This window comes from Pan paniscus, chromosome 16 (assembly GCF_029289425.2).
Source record: "Pan paniscus chromosome 16, NHGRI_mPanPan1-v2.0_pri, whole genome shotgun sequence".
Taxonomy (NCBI): Eukaryota; Metazoa; Chordata; class Mammalia; order Primates; family Hominidae; genus Pan; species Pan paniscus.
The window spans coordinates 27,123,798-27,141,354 of record NC_073265.2 but is presented as its reverse complement, the minus strand read 5'-3'; the positions used below and the strand labels follow the sequence as shown (position 1 = coordinate 27,141,354).

General features: G+C 36.9%; 1 long non-coding RNA gene across 6 annotated transcripts in view; it reads left to right on the top strand.

Moving 5' to 3' along the window:
• Positions 1 to 17,557, top strand: part of LOC117976009 (uncharacterized) — a 516,634-nt gene that overhangs the window by 162,178 nt on the left and 336,899 nt on the right. For 4 of the 6 annotated variants that reach the window (XR_010109901.1, XR_010109899.1, XR_010109900.1 and 1 more), the window contains 2 exons: positions 7,123 to 7,237; positions 7,365 to 7,559. The exons of the other annotated variants lie outside the window; for them this stretch is intronic. This is a non-coding gene — a long non-coding RNA (uncharacterized LOC117976009). The remainder of the gene's footprint in view (positions 1 to 7,122; positions 7,238 to 7,364; positions 7,560 to 17,557) is intronic. 6 annotated transcript variants of the gene reach the window in all.

Here is a 17,557-nt window from a genome sequence, read left to right as displayed (position 1 = left end):
TTGTCTGGTAACGCAAGGTAACATTGAAATATAGTGTATCCTAAATTTCATAGAGCACCTCACATTCTTTCATAGCATTCTCAAAGATAGGATGGGGAAACACAGGTAGATTAGTGTTTGCTTATTTGGATTCACAGCTGTTTAAAAAACTATTCATTCATTCAACAAAAATGTTGGATTTATGTATTTTGGGCAACATGCCTAGCCCTCAGGATAGAAGGACAGATAATTAACAGTCAATAAACTTCTGCTGTGTACTACAACAGGCACATTATACATGGACTCTCTTTTACTTCTCTAACAGATGGGTATCATTGTCTCCATTTTACAAGTGAGGAAGCAGAGGTTCAGAGTTGCTGTCCAACAGCATCATACATACAGTGGTGCAGCGGAGATTCAAACTGTGATCTGATGATAAGCCGAGATCTTCCTACAACATGATCTCTATTGCTCCAGAGAGAAGAACTAGGATCAATGACTTAAAGTTACCCAGAGAAGAGTCAGCATAAGAAAATTCAGCATAAGATGCTGAGTGAATATCAGGAGGAACTTTTCATCACCTAGAGCCAGAAGCATTCTTGAATATGAAAGGGCTCTGAGCCTTGCCGCTCCCACTCTCACTGCAGGTCTGCAAATAGAAAATGAATGATTACCTGTCACAGAAGCTGTGAATGTGATAGCTGTGTTAGGGAAAATGTTGATCCACATCACCTCCGAAATCCCTTCCAATTAGTGTACGCTTTGAGTCTGTGACATTCTGCACCCTCAAAGAGTCTATATACTTCTGAGAAAATGGGACAAAGGGGAAAGTAACTTTTTAGAAAGAATTTTAAACATTCGTGTTGATTATCAACATCATGCTTATTATAGGCAATTTGGAAAATTCAGGAAAGTAGTAAGAAGAAAAGAAATGCTACACAACAACACAGTGATAGCCACAGTGAACACTTGGTGTCTCTTCTTTCATTTTTCTCCATGTTTATCAAATTTTTCAGTTACAGTTATATTATAAACACAAGTTTTTTAAATTGCCTTTATAATTTAGAGATATAATGAAAATATTTTACTATGCATTAAAAAACTTTTTGTCAATGTCATTTTTAATTACATGATTTTTGAAATTTCTTACATGTAATATTTTCTCTCTGATTCAGATAATTTCTTAGGATAGATTTCTTTCCTTTCTTTCTTTTCTTTTCTTTTTTTTTTTTTTTTTGAGATGGAGTCTCACTCTCTTGCCCAGGCTGGAGTGCAGTGGCGTGATCTCTGCTCACCGCAAACTCCGCCTCCTGGGTTCATGCCTTTCTCCTGCCTCAGCCTCCCCAGTAGCTGGGACTACAGGCGCCCACCACCACGCCTGGCTAATTTTTTGTATTTTTTAGTAGAGACGGGGTTTCACCATGTTAGCCAGGATAGTCTCGATCTGCTGACCTCACATTCCGCCTGCCTTGGCCTCCCAAAGTGCTGGGATTACAGGCGTGAGCCACCGCACCCGTCCAGGATAGATTTCTAAATGTAGGATGTTAGTAACAAAGTGTTAGCATGTTGAAGTGTCTCTATATATTGGCCAATTTAGTTTTGTAAAAATATTTGCACAGATTTATATTCCTATAAACAGTTTTTGAGAGTTGCTTGTTTTTCCTCAACTTCACTTCCATTTTGGATGATTATTACAACTTTTTGGGTAAACTTCATAGGTAAAAAATGGTTTAGGTAAAATATACTTTAATTGAATTTCTTTGATGATTAACATGGTGTATTTTTAAATTTTCTTAACTAGCTATTTTATCCATTTATTAAATTGCTCATTTTCTTTTTGAGGCAAAATTCTTATCAATTTATATGAGTAATTTATATATTCAGAAAATTACCATTGTTATGCAATGTTTACTTTTTTTTCTCATTTTGAATTTTAATATTGTTTAGTTGCAAGAGACAGAAAGCCACTTCAAACTAGCTTAACAAAAATCAGAATTTATTGGATTACGTCACTGAAGGCTCTGGAGAACCGCCTTTACAGAGAGCTGAGTTGAAGGACTTAATAGCATCATTCAGGCTCAGAATCTGTCCGTTGTCACAACTCGGATTTCCTCTGGATTGACCTCATTCAGGCCAACATTTTTTTCTATCTGGAAGCAAAATGACCAGGCAGAAATTCAGCCTTCTCAGCCATCCCTGGGTAAAGAGGATTCTCTTTCCCAGTGGTTTTAATACAACGTCTTGAACTGAGTCTCAGGCATGGCCCATGTGCCTATTTCTGAAATGGTCATTCTGCATAGGGATGTAGAATGTGGGATTGGTCACAATGATCTCAAATGTCCACCACTGGAGGAATGGAGACAGCTACAATTAAGCCAAGAGGGAACACTGTTTGCCCTAAGGAAAATTAAGGCACAGCTGCCAAATAAATTAGATGTCTATCATAAAATTTTGTTTCAAGGTGTTTTCTTATATAAGAAAACACATTTATTACATTTACTATATATATCACATTTACTATATATATATCTTTTAAAATAAATGCTAATGTTTATTTCTAAGCCATCTATTGACCTTTTTTCTGTCTGTATTTATCAAGATCCATAGAATTGTAGCTATTGTAGCTGTTTAATATACTTTGATATTTGGTAGGGTAAGTACATGGTAGGTAGCTTGAATGAAAGGGCATAGAATGACCTGGTGCCAGGAGGCTGATGTACCACAGTGGGTCTGTTTTTACTCAGAGGAGACTGCCTGTACACATGGGCTTTCCTGGAACTGAGGTTACTGAATAGTTGAAAGGAAGTAGAGAGAAAGAAAGGAGGGACATAGAGGCAGAGAATCCAAACATTGCCTAATGCTTTGAAGTATGGCAGTGCCTACGTGTTTCAAAGGATGAGGGGTCTTTTCCATTTGGAGTTCAAGGCAAATTGCTAAGGGAGCAGCTTCTTTTTTAGCACATTTCTTTTTCTTTTCTTTCTTTCTTTTTTTTTCTTTACTTGTTTTTGACATCTCCAAATCAGGCTATCAATGCCACTCATGTTTCAGAGAATGACATCAGTTAGATATTAGCACTTCATGAACTTGCCGTTTCCAGGGCCATTTGGCAGGGAGAGGGGTAATACTTAATGCTGAGAAATTACCCTCTCGTGATCACATCTGAGCCTGCCATGAGGGCTTCTGGAGGTCAGCGAAAGAAGGAGACTCCTGTGCTTCTCAGATAACATCTCCTAAGTGATCCTATTTTATCCCTGTGCAAGGTTGCTTCTGTGTCTACTACAGCTCACAGCATCATAGAAGGGACATCATGCCTCTGTTTATTTATCAAATGTTTATTGAACTCTTAATATGTACTGAGAATTGTGCTTGCTTCTAAGGATTTTAATATAAAGAAGATATCATCTCATTTTTTTAAGGAGTTCATTGTCAAGTTGAACTTCTTAGCTCCTAGCACTTGCTTTCCCAAAGGATTCCCACTTGGAGGGTCTCATGCACTTGACATTGCATGCCAGCACTCCATTTAGAGGTCATAATAAATTGCCTTCCATATTTATACAGACCCTGTAGGCTTCAGGGTTCCCATCTATGCACACTCACTGGCAGGAACTCACACCCCCAATACCTGCTTCCCCTTATCCCAGGCCTGGCTATTTGAAAGTAGGCAATGTTAGAATCGTTTTTGATTTCTACTCTCGATACTTTGCTTATATTTTCAAACTCCATGTGCCCTTTTTGCCGATGTTAATATGACAAGATTTTCCTGCCTCAGAATCTTGAATCTGGGCCCTTCAAAGCCTGGACTTTAACTTACATAGCCCTATTGTTAAATTCTTGGAATGTTTGGTGTTATGGTTTGAATGTTGGTGTCCCTCCACAATTCATGTTGAAACTTAATCCGCAACGCAACAGTATTAAAAGGCAGGGCCTTAAGGCCACGATGGTGCCAACTTCATGGATGGGAAAAGCGCCTGATAAAAGGGCTGAAGATAACTGTAACAGCTAGGCCGTTTTTTGTCTTTCCATCTCTTCTGCCATGTGAAAACACAACAACCATCCCTTCCAGAGAACACAGCATTCAAAACACCATCTTGGAGGCAGAGACCCAGTTATAACCAGACACTGAACCTGCTAGCACCTTGATTTTGTACTTGTAGCCTCTAGAACTGTGAGAAACAAATTTCTATTGTTTGAAAATTGCCTAATCTTAGGTGTTTTGTTATCGCTACACAAACAGACTAAGACATTTACTATTTAATGGTTATATTTTATTCTATTTTTATGAACTGTTGTTGCTAACAGGGACTTTCTGCTTGATCAGAAGACTAACTTGTAATTATCTCAAAATCACCTCATCTCAACACTGCAGAGGCGAAGCTGCTCTGGGTGATTTGCAATGGTGAAAAGATATGCTTCTTTCTTCATTGATCCTATTAAGTGAAAAGATGTTATCTTTGGGGGTGAAAAATCTCCATGTTATTATATGTTCTAATTCATCATGCAATGATCATATTAGCTTTGTCACCTTCTTGCATTTTGTCATCTGAGCCCCACTGAGAGGTGAGGCTATTACCCTTCACAGGAAGGTGGTGACTTACTCATCACAGGGAGGCTACTTCCTGCCCATACTGCTGTGTCTCTCTGGAAGCCTTCCAACTGGGACATCCATCGTTTACAAATTAATTTGCACTGCCTTGGCCAGCATTTAATTCCAACTCAAATTTTTTCTCTTGAAGGCCTTCTGCAAAATTTCAACTATTCCCTTCTGAGTTTCCCTTCCTTGTTGTCCTTTTATTTTTAGTTTCTTTTCAGTTGTATTTATTTATTTATTTACTTTGACAACATCTACCTTTACCAAGTTTATTTATCCTTCAAGCTTATATCATTTTCAAGCTCTTCCAGGAAGCCTAACTGATTACTGTAACTGACTTAAAAGTTACAACATCTAGTTATAGTCTGCTAATTTGGTGATTATTTAACACCTTCTATTACAGCATAGTGGTTAAAGTCACAGGCCTATGGGTCAGATTCTCCAAGTTTTTGAGCTGCTTGACCTTGGGGAAGCTATTTACCATTCCTGGACTTCAATTTCTTTCTTCATCAGTAAAATGGGGCCAAGACTCACCTTTCTTGGCATCATTACACAACAGAGTCTATCTGGTGTTTACATACATAATAAATGCTCGAGCTTAGAAAGGAAAAGGCTTGTAGCTTCTTTGTGACAATTATGGGTTTATTTTGGAAAATATTTTCCTGCTACTTTACAACAAAATGTCTTATAAATGTTGATTAAGACTTGTCTATAGGTAAAACCTTATTAAATTGAGAGATTATGGACCATAGACTAATGGATTATAATCTCAAATTTTCTAAATTAAAAGTATAACAAGAGACTAATACGATTAATCTCACTGGAGATCAAATCAAAGTAAGAACCATTGTCATGCACTTACCTGACAGATGTCAAAAGAATGAATAGAATATTGTTGAAAGAAGTTCGCTGCACATTAATTATAATTTATTGAAACATTCAGAGTGATTGACTTTTTCATGAGTAATGTTGAAATGAATCTAAAAAGGCTTTTAAAAAGTTTCTTTATGATTTAGTTTCTCTTAGATTTTCCCCAACAATCATCTTGATTGTGTTTCATCATAGATGTATAAAGGAGGATTAATTTAGTTCCAGGGATTTTTTTTTTGGAGAATTTGTTCTAATGTTGTTTAAGGAGAGTTATTGCCTGGTCCTAATTTGACCTGTCCCCGAGACAAGGCATTCAATTTTATGATTTCACATTCTCCTTTTTCAGAAGTCCCCTTGCTTTGCTGATAAATTCTGTTTGAGTTCTGCCCCAAATGAGGTGTGGAATCTTAGGACCAGATTTCTTAGTTTTTAAAATAAAGGGATGAATTAGATGATTCTCAACCATTCTGAAAGTTAGCATAATTCCTGTAACATCATCAATGATTTTTTTTGGTCATGAAAGAAACAATCTATTATCTGTACATCAGTTTTGTGCATTTAAAAAATAACTAATAATGCATATAATTTGATGTCATTTTTGTAATGATCATAATCCAAATATTTGTTTAAGCTTTTTACACTTTAGCATTCAAAGGTTCTCAGCCACTGGCCTTTATAAATGACATGGTGGTGTACAGTACTGCTCCTCTTGCTTGTAACTTCATTTTTTTCCATTTCTTTTTTGGTTAAATTCACACACACACACATACACGCACACATGCACACACACACATACACGCACACACAGGCAGTGGGGCAGGGAGAGAGAATTTTCCCCTTAATTGAATTATATGTTGAAAATCAGTTGGAAGGCTTTGTCAGACAGATGTTTTATGTCGAGGGTCAGTCTCCAGGACACATGTACTCATCATGCCAATGCCTACTAACATAGAAAGTTTTGAATTATTTTGATTGATTCCACAATTCTTATTGCCTCTGATTACATGGCCTATTATGAAGCAAATTTCTATAAACTGAACAATTTAAAGAAATTAATACTATATCACAATGTAATCTTTTTTGATATTTTAAGACAAAACTTGGGATCCAAACTTAAGTTAAAAACTCAACTATGTTGGCTCCACCAATAGAAATAATGCAACGGAAGTAGTTGAACAAATGTTCACCTTTAAGTGTTCACTAGTTTGCACATGTGCAGGCAGTGAGGACTGTTGGCACTTCACAATTCATTCCGCTGTCTGAGTGTTGTCAAATTTTTTTTAGACATCTATTCTGTGCAACTCACTTTTAGAAATGTTACGACAGAAAAATTATGTCTTAGAAACAAAAAAGTATGGGGTATAATTTTGTTAATCTGACGTAATTTACCTTCTCTTGTTGCCCTGCTATCAATGGCAAGTTTATATTATTTTTATTTGTTTAACACGTGGAGTCCTTAAAAGATTTAAGAGTTTAAAATCCATGAATACTGATGGTGTTAGGTATGAAGGAGAAAAGAAAAAGATCAACAAATTGGTTGGAAAGCTTGGTAAAGGTTTCGTATCTTCTCATCCCAAAAGGGAGTCCTTCTGTTAAGGTATCAGATGCTTCCCCTTGCCCATTGTCCTGCCCAGGGAGAGAAATTCAATCAGCCAGGACTTTACAGATCTATCCTTTTCCTCCAGGACAGAGGAGGGAAGGCCCGACACCTGACACTTGGAGAGCTTAAGCCTCAGAATAAAAAATTGCCATGAATTTGAATGAAGATAAGAGAAGAGGACAGTGAGAGATGTTCCAATGGTGAGGGCTTGTTGGTGTTGGCGGCTGCCCATCCCTCTTATCTCACCTAATGGCAGGCGCCTGCCAATGTTTATTTGGCCATTGCCATTCACCAGCTGCTCCTCTGCCATGTTGTTTTTCTTCCCAGATGGCAACACGATGTTCCACGATAAAACTGACACAAAAAACAATGCAAAATTTGTCTAAGAGAGGTTTAGCAAGCATGAGAAAAACATCTGATATCTCTCAGAGCCCGCCAAGTTCGCAGCTTACAGTGCCAGAGTAATTATGGGATGATTTGAACAGAGGCAATGCATGAGGAAGCCACTTCCAAATGTATCAGGTAGGTTTCCAGAAGAGGCAAAACATTCGGCTCTCTTATTCCTCTGGCGCTCTGACAGAATCGATGAGCATAGTCTGTGGCTCCCAGAAGCCTTGTACATTACTAAAGCCTGTGCTTTACCCCATGCCGCCTAATTAATGGCTCACTATTTAAAAAAAACTCTTTTATTCAATTAGACTCTGCTTTCAATAAGATAAACACTCCTGCTATCAAAATCCTGGGAAACCAACATTCATAGGCTGCCTTCATGCCAAGGCATCTGTTTTTCTGTGGCCCCTGGCCTCTTGTTCCGTCCAGCCTTGCTTTGGCTGTTTGATTTTGTAAAATCTGAGGACAGTCTCCCTGGTACCTTGTTATGCTGACAGCTATTTCTCCTTTAGCTTCTACACAATAACACAGAGTAAAGAGAATCATACTATTATTTTTATTGATTACAAAGAGCCACAGATGTTATTTAAAATGAGACATTGACTGGGTCTCATATTCATCACTATTACTTAAACTTTTGTCTTTTATGTGAGTTACCATTACTACATTCTTTGCTAGTTTGGATTTTTAGGTGAAAAGCTGGAGAGCTCTTTATTTTAGCCTTGTGTTTCTTTACTTGAGTTAGAACTGCCTCCTAGAGATGATTGCATTCATGTCTATTTGGTTAGTTGTCAGAGTTATTACAGCGTATTTGACTTGCTTTAGAGAATATTGAAACAAAAAAAAAGTTTTAAAAGAATTCTATCTCGTATTTAAGGACTCTGTCCCAAACTGATTCTGTTGTGTAACTATTGGTTTTTAACTGTTGTTAATAATAACGAAGAATAGAAAATGCCCAGTAATCTCTGGTGAAAAACACTCTTTTAGTGAATGAATTAAATCTTTCTGATTTATAAGTGGTATAATGTATTGATAAAATTTAAAATAGATTTTTGCATTTACTTAGTGTGGTAAGACAGTTTTTCTTTCTTACCTAGTAATATCTAACAGGAAAACATGTTCAAGAAACACTGACACATTCCCATATATAGGAAAAGGCAGTTGAAAGACTCAAGATTTCCTGAAAAAGACCCGAGTTTGGGTCTTAGCTATGCCATTAACATTGGATGAGTCACTTAAACTCTTATAGTCTCTATTTCCCTTTATAGAAAATGAAAATATAAGTAATAGTCACCAAATACAACTATTACAAGGATTGAATCAGGTGACAAGTGCAAAAGTGTTTTATAAATTGTAAAGCTTGATATAACTATTGTTACTTATTAATTGGTATTAATTTGTTATTGATGACATCTTTCTCTGGTTAGCTGCATCTTCATAAAATCTTACTTTTTCTTAGACTATAAGTTTCCTTCAATAGGGGATTTCTTTTTCTTTAGTTTTATAATTTGTTACTACAGACTCAGAAATCCTGAGAGGATAGATTCATGCAGATTTTATGGCTGTTGTGAATACTTGACCTTCTGAGGGTAGAAGAAAGATCTGAATATATTAACATTTGAGGTCACACTCTAATTCGCTTTTGTAGGAAGCAACGTAATTTGACATTTCAACCTTTTTGCAGGACAGATTGTTGGGCATTTTTCAAGGTAGCAAGAGCTGAACTTTTCCTTCCAGCATTGAAATTACTTGGCCATCTATATACAGGTGGAATTAATGTAATGTACATATTCTTGATCCTATTTATGTTGGATCCAAATGATTCGATGGACCTGGAGTAGAGCAAGGTCAGGCTGAGGACTCTTAAAATATTTGAGAGAGAGGTTGATTTTTACTAATCTCTGCCTCTCTGAGCTCATATTCATCTCAACTAGACCAGTAGTTCTCAGTCCTGGCTTAGAGTCACCTACCTGTATAATAGTTGTGTCCATTTGATTTTGATTCTTCCTAGCTATTGTAGCTTAAATATCTATCATGAAATAAAAAAAGTAACACTAATACTCAGCAGAACTCATGATCAAATATTTAAATGGTTTGGGGTGGTGCCTGGTCATCAAGTTTGTTTAAGCTGCCCAGGTGATTCTAAGGTGCAGCTAGCCTGAGAACTACAAATTTAGAGGTAAGTGGCAATAAATTATTTACCAGTATGTACACAGTGCTTAGGTATTCAGCTAGGTGTGGTTTGACTAGCATGATTTTTGAGTGAGCACTGGAACCAACATTCTGTAACAGTATAAAAATGTTTTTTGAATTATAGCTGTTCACACTAAAATTTTTGATTTTTATGAGCATACATTTATTTAGCTTTTTTGGTATTAAACTTGGTGTTTCCACGCAAAGCATTAAACATGTGCCACAAATTTTAAAATTTGAAACAATGAATAAAATGGGGTATATTTCTAAAGTGGTAAATATTGACCATTTTATACATAGCCACAAACCTGGGGTCCAAGAGGTAAATGGATCCTGAGACCAAAAAGTTTCAGAACCACTGGTCTAATCCATTATGTTACTTTCTTCAGTGTTCTTATCTATTTCTGAAATTATCTTATTGGTTTATGTGTGCATTTACTGTGTGAGTTTCCCAACTAGAACACAGATGCCCCAAGTACAGTTTGTTCACTGCTGTTCTGCCAGTAACTAGAAGTGTTTAACGCCTAATAGATGTTATGGGCTGAATTACATAGCCCCAAAATTTATATATTGAGGTCCTAATCCCTAGTACCTCAGAGTGTGACCTCATTTGGAAATAGGGTTGTTGCAGATGTAATTAGTGAAGGTGAAGTCATACTGGAGTAGGATGGGCTCCTAATCCAATGTGACTGGATAAGAGGATGGCCAAGTGAAGATAGAGACACACAGGGAGGGCGCCATGTGAAGATGGGAGCTATGCCACCCCAAGCCAAGAAACTGTAAGGAGCTAGGAAGAAGTTTTTTGACACATCCTTCCCTATCACCTTCAGAGGGAGCATGGCCCTGCCAATACCTTGATTTCAGACTTTTGAGCTCCAGAACAATGACACAATAAATTGCTGTTGTTCTAAGCCACCGAGCTTATGGTACTTGTGATAGCAGCCCTGGGAAACTAATGTAGTCCATAAATATCAATTAAATGCATGAATTGTTTACTGCATCTCATATATTATCACATTCATTTTTCACAATAACCTGATCAAGTATTGTTATTGTTATTCTTTTTCTGCATGTGAGGAAACTGGGGTTTAGAGAGGTTAAGTAACTTGTTTGGGTCTCTGTTTCCATAAGCCAGAGCTCCTAAGCTCTATACTATGTGGTCTGACATATATACTGTATAATAGGTATTTATAAAAACAGGAAGCTGCTGTGAGTAAGCACAATGTGCAGAAAGAGTATACAACTTGGAAGGCCAGTGTCTGGAATGTTAAATATTTAACCTCTCATTCAGTTTAGATCTTCTCCCTATCTCTGCCCCATGACTCACAGCTCCACTCAGTTTCAGAAACCTGCAGTGGGGAAAAAGGATGTGCAGTCTGTCTTTGCTTTCTGTGTTTACTGTTTTGCGTACTTTTCAAGGTCAGGATGAGGTGAGGGAGAGAAGGGGAAGGAGGAGTAATAGTCTTAATTAGTAGTAGTCATTCATATGATATCATAGCCTTCTGGGTGGCAAATGAGATACTTTGGGGGCTCCTTGGAGACCCCTATTATAGTCTTGTTCCCTGGCAGAGGAGATGCACCCTCTGGCTGATCCGAGGACCTGATTCTTTCTGTTGGAGTCATCATACTCTGAAGGATGGCCACTCGGGCATGGCCCTTTGATGGCAACTTGAGTTCTGCTACTTTCCCTGGCATCCATTCTGACTAAAAGGAACCATTTGGCTCTTTTGTCCCATAAACTCTGGCAGTGCTGTCTGCTCTCACCATAGCCCTTTCTTCTCCTCGACCATAAAAGGCAATAACTCCTGCAAGCCTTGCACATTTGGACTCTTTCCAGACTGCAGTCAGTCTCCAGGCTCTGTGCCCTCCAAATTCTAGGGGTTGCATGTTGAGGTCTCTGAGTGGGTTTCTTGAAGCCTCCCTCACTCGTCTTGAATGGTTGTGGTGGGAAACCTCCTGAGGCAAATGGATTCTAAAGAGAGTTCACAAAGTCATTATAGATTAAATGTTGCTAAGAATGTTACTATGACCAGAAAAAAAATGAATATAATATAAATGTCTATGTACAACTCATTGATCCCTCATTTTAACATTGTAATCATTTTAAGTAATTCAACTTCTCGTACTAAAAATCTACTATATGATTGGTACTGCACCATGACAAGAGAGACAGCCCCAAATCCTACATTCATGTCCAACATACTACTTTGGACAATAGCCTGGTGTGCACATTAATGACCTTGGATGAGAGCCAGAAATGGGTAGAGGGCAGAGCACTAGGAGAGACTGAGGCTCACGTGAATGTGTGTGCACTCACATGACTGTGCTTCTAGCCAGGATGAATATTGCTTTGCTGGCACTGGGCTTATCACAGGGCTATGTGCAGAGAGGCAAATCTGACTGATCACTCCATGTTTACATATGAAAACTTGAAGAGTTTGTACCATAGCTGGGGGAACAGCCTTGTGCAAGCAAACACAATACAAGGTAATATGTTTTATACTAGATCAGCATTTTGGACAAAGCATTACACTTGTTTGATGGCATATCACAGAAAGGAAGTGTGGTTTGGTAGAGGGGACATGGGTTGAATGATCCTCATATGTGTCTCAGCTCCAGAATTTCATGAGATATGTTACCTTGGACATATTCATTTGAATTCTCTGAGTTTCAGTTTCCTCATCTGTAAAATATGAATAATATGTCTTTATACATGTACATCTACTATATTTAGCTAGCCAGCTTTTTTGCTTTATTCCACATATGATTTAAAACTGTATGAATTTGTATAATAAAATAGACAAAATGAATAAAATTCATGACCATGGAAAATACTGACAAAGTAAGCAGTAAAGACTAGGGGAAAGGTAAAATACAGAAAGTTCCAAAGGCTTAAAAGAATGACTTCTGACTTCTAGATGTAGTTTCTGTCCTTTCTGGAGATTTTCTTAGTTTATTCTCCAGTTTTGGCCAAACCCTTTATTCTGGTTTCTTGGTAGTCAAAGGATTTGGTACCTGCCAATCATGGCTTTAGCAATCTTTTGGTCTGAAGAACAGTGGCCTCTCTCAGAGTCAAAATATGTGACTCTGGTCCCTTTTCCTTGCACATATACCTCTTTTTATGCATAATCTGGCAATTTGGTATGCTTGATAAATTCCGGTGACCAAGTAGGTAGTTCTTTAGTCAGTAGAAAGTTGTCTAATCTATCTCTAAAAAAAAAAAAATTGCAACTATCCCTTTGGAGAATTTGCTTGGTATTAAATGGGTTTAGAGTGTGGGTATAGTTTTCCTTTATCTAAGAGCAAGGCTTAATATGTCTTCCTTATGAGAGGCTGTTTCTGATTTTCAATTGTGAATTCTCATCTTTAGTTCAATCCCATAATCTTAATGAGATTATTCTGTTTAGTTATCACTATTTCAATGAATTTATTATCTTACCTATTTTATAAAATTTTTACAAAAATGAAATTCCTCTTAGTCCAGGAAGAGAGGCCAACTCTAGGTGAAGTGTGTGGTTCTGGAGAGAGATGTAGAGTTTCCCCCTAACATATCCTTCTTCTGTTCCTATCCAAACAGTCATATGGAGACAGGTGACAACCAGGTAGTCTGGGCTTCTCTGCACTTCTCTATGTAACATTGGGAATCACTCTGTAAGAATATATCAAGGATATGAGTAAGAATATGTCAAGAAAAGACTTGTTATTTGTAGAAAGCATCATATTTCCCTTGGTCTGATGATCTCACCACTCTGTAGGTGGATATGCATTGGAGAAATCCACAAAACAGAGTGCGCAAGGCCACTTGAAGATGTGGTGGTAGAAATTAGTACCCCTAAGGAAAAAGGTGTTGACAGAAATTTCGGTGGTGGCCTTGGAAACAGAACATGATTTGCACATTTATTCATTAACTTATTCAACAAATATTTGTTCAGCACCTACTGCATATCAGTCAGTGTTCCAGGCACTGGGGATGTATCAGTGATCAAAAAAAAAAAAAATGGAAAAGGCAAAAATCTCTCATTAAGCTAACATTTTACTTGAGCATCAGACTATGCACAAGATAACTGAGTAAATTATTTAGTGCCAAAACCTAAGGAGAAAAAAGAAAGCATGGGCAGGCAGATGAATCATGAGAAGGGGCGTTCAATCTAGATATGTGGCCAGGGAAGATCATACTGAGAACTAGAATTTTGAAATAGCCATATGGAATCAGCCAGGCTCTTCCTTGCCTCGAAAGAGAAAATTCAAAGGACTAGAGGTAGTAGTGGATCTGGATTAGAGAGGATAGAGAGGAGGCCAATGTGGTTGGAATAGAGTGAGTGAGCATGATAGTAGGAGTTGAGATTGGAGAGTTAAAGGGGCATTGACTTACCTTGACGCCGATGGAGAGCCATTGGAGAGCTTTGAACAGAGAAATTACGTGATCTCACAAACATTTAATAGGTCATCTTAATTACTATAAGAATAGATTGCAAAGACAAAATTGCATATAATTTAGGTAGATATTGCAAAAATTTAGTTAAGAGATGATTGTGGGGATGGTGAGAGATGGTCAAATTTGAATGGATGTTAAGGGTAGAGCCAACAAGATTTGCTGATTAGGTGGTAAGAAATAATTAGGGATGACTCCAAGGCTTTTGGTCTGAGGAAATGAAAGAATCACAGTGATGATGGGAGACATCAGAGAGACATGTCAGTTTCTCCTTTCTTCTTCATCCTTTCTCTAGCTTCTGCCTCCACATTGCTTCTTTTGCCTTCTTCAACTCTTTATAGCTTTTTCATTTGTATCTTTCACCTTCAAGCTCAAGATTGTCCCAGTTCTTCCTGTCACATATTATTTACCATATTGTTTATTTTTCCATTTTTTTATTTTTAATTTTTATGCATACATAGTATGTGTATATACTTATGGGGTACATAAGATATTTTGATACAGGCATACAATACATAAGGATCACATCAGGGTAAATGGGGGTATCCATTGCCTCAAACATTTACCCTCTCTGCTATAAACAATCCAATTCTACTCCTTCAGTTATTTTTAAATGTACAATTAAGTTATTATTGACTATAGTCACCCTGTTGTGCTATCACATACTAGATCTTATTCATTCTTTCTAACTTTTTTTTTGTACCCATTAACCATCTCCACTTCCTTCCCCCCCACCCAACCCACTACCCTTCCCAGCCCCTGGCAACCATCATTCTGTTCCCTATCTCCATAAATTCAATTGTTTTAATTTCTAGCTCCTGAAAATAAGTGAAAACAGGCAAAGTCTGTTTTTCTGTGCTTGGCTTATTTCACTTAACATAACGACCTCCAGTTCCATCCACACTCTTGCAAATGACAGGATCTCATTCTTTTTATGGCTGAATAGTACTCCATTGTTCCCCTTACTTTAAATTTGTAGCTACTAAATAAAACAGCATGACTCAAACTCCCTAAAAGCTAAATTTAATGTGGTAGAAATTATGGCATTTCAATCCAGAGTTTCTATTATCTTCTCTTCTTAATAGATTTTGTGGTGAAACAAAAAAGATCAGTGGACTGGGTATTAGGAAATTTGCATCATTGTTTTGGTTCTGTGATCTTGGGTAACAAGTGAACATGTTTCTGAACTCTAATTTTGTCATCATTCAAACACAACAAAGGAGACATGGCTGGCAAGGTCATTTCTGGAGCTAACATCTAATGAGTAGCTGTTTATGTCTTTATCCTGGACATTTCTATTTGTCAGAAACAACAGGGCTCTATGAATGGTGCAGAATCATTTGATTCAGTTCATGTTGATGAGATGTCACTGATAGTACATAAACATTTATTGGGTACCTATTGTCTTGGTATAATACTCAGTGCTGCAGGAACACCAAACATGAGGAACAGAAGATATTTGCTATAAAGATCAAGACATTCTAATGAGTTATTTATATGACAAACTCAATGAAAAAACATAGTATAGTAAGTCCTATGATGAAAGACTAAAGTTGGATGAGCAGAGATTTAGTCTAACTGAACATTATTGATTAGAAGATACTTCCAAAAGTTGACTTTTCAGCTGCACCTTGAAGAATGAGTGAGATTTTTATAAGCAGAAATGAAAAGTAAATTCCAGACTAAATGAAGAGCATTAAAAAGGTAATGCTGATGGGAAAGTACATGAGTATATTTAGGAAATAATGAATAGTTTTGCTTGGAAGTAAGGAATGCATTATAAAGCCTCAACTGCTACCCAGAGGACAGTGGATACTGATGTCCAGGAAATGGGAAACATCAATTTTGTTTCAGGTTTTCAGACTTCTTTTTCTCTCATGCTGAACTCCACTCCTTACCATCACCAACTTGATTCTACTAATTCTCCCCACTGTCCTCTCAAGCTAAGCTCCTGAACGATGCTTTCCTTCTATTCTTTCAGACATCTGTTTCACTCCAGCTTTTTCAGACTCTTTCTACATCTAGTTCTGTAGTCCACATTGCACAATCCCAGATCTGCAGCCACAGAACAACATTTGGAAACACTGGGTAGTGAATATCTTTGTATGTGAAATCTCCAGACCACTGCATAATCATCATTTAATTTGGGCCTTCCCTAGTCCATTAAAATATCTATATATATCAAAGCCCCTTTTCTTTTATTCCTTTATCATTTAATTCTCTAATATTCTCTCTGTGTGTCACGAGGTCTACAAACAATTCATTGCTTTACTGTTGCCCTTGAGAATTTCATGAATTATCTTAAAATGTGTAACTTTAAGCATTGCTTTTTCTGTTTAAGTTCAGCATTGTAAAGATTTACGTAAGTCGTATCAATAACAGAAGAAGGAGATGTAGACACATTTTATTCCTAAACAAGGAATATATATATATCACTATTGCTTTATCCAAATCAGACTGTTGAAGACTTGTATGTCTGTACTGTAAGACCATATTAAAAGATTTTTAAGATACAGGAGTCCCTGAGCATGGATAGGGAAAAAATTACATCTTTCTTTTCAGTAATCTCTCCCTGAAATTGAACATTTCTTTCAAGTAGGAATAAGGCAACAAACCACATTAGTTTTAGCAATACCTGCGAATTTGTCACCAATAGAAGTCACAGACATTTTTACAGCACGTTATAGGTGTTGTAGATCTCGCAAATGTCATTTATGCTCATCTCATCTCTATTTTTAAATTATGGTAGTTACTAAATCAACTGCTAGATATTGATGTGTAACAGGTTAAAGAAATGTAGATTTTACTTAAGACTTGTGGCAAAGGATCAAAAATAAAGGGTAGAAAAAGATAGGGTAACACATAATAGGACAATATCTTTAAAATTTTAAAGGTAAACAATACCTTCAAATTTGAAAATTTAAAATATATTTAGATATAATTGATTTCTTTGTAATTCTCTGTATTTTACTATATACATTAAACATATTTTTTTCTCAGAAATTATCCACAGATCTCACCAGACTGTCAAAGGAGTCTATGGCACAAAAAAGCTTAGGAATGCTGGATTAGGTAATGTTTGGAATTACAGCTCGAATAATAGATAGATAAATAGAAATACATAGACAGATGGATACCATCACCTTAAAGACAGATTTCCGCCTTTGCCTCTCCTGTTTTCATGAAGCAGAGGATGATCCAGCAACAGTGGATACTCTTAAATTGTTGATGATTATAGCCATAACAAAGGACTGGGCATATTTTTCACAAAACCTTCTTTTCTGCATAACTGAATGATTGTTCATGATGAGCAACTACAAAATGCTTCAGCCCAGAGAGAGAATTTATACCTGGAGCAATCTTGGAAATGTTAATAAACATATTGTATTTAATAATGTATTTTCTTTATTGAGTATGTATTTAGGAAATGGTAACAAATAATTTCTGCAAAAGAGATTTATCACTTTGTCCCTTGATATGAATATTTCTCCAAGCAACTATGTTT